Genomic DNA, 1,494 nt, shown 5'->3' with positions numbered 1-1,494 from the left:
CACTTGGGAGGAGCCCTTGTTGCCTAAGGTCCCTCAAGAGGCTTCACGGGAGAGGTTGCCTTAAAGAAAGTGAGTCTTGTAGACATACCCTTAAGACAATGGAGAAAGGCATTGCTGATAGAGGAATCAGGATCTACCAAGGCCTGGGGCCCAAAGGAGAATGTCTCCAGGTGCAGGGACCCAGGAGGGAAGAAGAGGCTGGAAAAGCTAGCTGGCATCAGGTGGTGGATGCTTTGATATGTCTTGCTAGGAATTTCATCCTTTCAATAAACTGAGCCTACTAAGGGGCACATTCTTCGCAAAGACGAGCAGTGCCCCCTTTCCTCCTAAGAAGTTTGATTGAGAAGAAAGATGATGAAGGGAAGTGATCACCCACTGTACAATCTGGGACACCTGGCTGTAGGGTCCAGAGTGATATGTTGCACATTGATTCTCTAATTCTCCTTCACCCAGCTTTGCAGGTATGGAATAGGACCAGGGCAAGTAAGAGACACCTGCTTAGGAACTAAAAGAGGATTCCAGACTATAAATAGAGCTTGATACAAAGAACCAGGTTCATAATAAAGAGAAGTTTCTCACTCTGTGCAGCCTCTCCTCCTTATGTAAGTGGTTAGCTCTTGTAACCAGAAGTAAGAGCAATGAAAATCATTATCCTGCTCCCTGAATGTTGCCTGTAGCCAATGGCAACTTCCTAATCTCAACAGGAGACCCATTAAGCTTATATTACCATTTAAAGAAGTGCCTGGAAAGTGTGTGGTTTTTGAAGGAATAGTGACACATGACCATTGCAGAATAAACATTTGTAATTTGGGCTCCTGTATTCACACTGAATTTAACTTTTAAAAATGTGTGCTTCTTCCATTAAAAAGAATGAAATAATGCCATTTGCAGCAACATGGATGGAAAACCATGGTGTCATACTGAATGAAGTAAGTGAGACAGAGAAGAAGAAAGAGCACATGACATCCCTTATAGGTGGAATCTAAAATGAAATGATACAGATGAACTTACAAAACAGAAACAGACTCACAGACTTAGAGAAGGAACTTATGGTTGCCTGAAGGGGAAGGATGGAGGGAAGAGATAGGGAGTTTGGGATGGATATGTACACACTGCTGTATTTAAAATAGATAACCATCGAGAACCTACTGTACAGCACATGGAACTCTGCTAGATACTATGTGGTAGCCTGGATGGGAGGGGAGTTTGGGGAGAATCAGTTCAGTTCAGTTCAGTCGCTCAGTCGTGTCCAGCTCTTTGCGACCCCATGAATCCCAGCACGTCAGGCCTCCCTGTCCATCACCAACTCCCGGAGTTCACTCAAACTCACATCCATCAAATCGGTGATGCCATCCAGCCATCTCATCCTCTGTTGTCCCCTTCTCCTCCTGCCCCCAATCCCTCCCAGCATCAGAGTCTTTTCCAATGAGTCAACTCTTCGCATGAGGTGGCCAAAGTACTGGAGTTTCAGCTTCAGCATCATTCCTTCCAAAG

This window comes from Bison bison, unplaced genomic scaffold (genome assembly GCF_000754665.1).
Source record: "Bison bison bison isolate TAMUID 2011002044 unplaced genomic scaffold, Bison_UMD1.0 scf7180017864322, whole genome shotgun sequence".
NCBI classification, from domain to species: domain Eukaryota; kingdom Metazoa; phylum Chordata; class Mammalia; order Artiodactyla; family Bovidae; genus Bison; species Bison bison.
The sequence above is the reverse complement of the archived record's forward strand: the minus strand, read 5'-3'. Positions refer to the sequence as shown.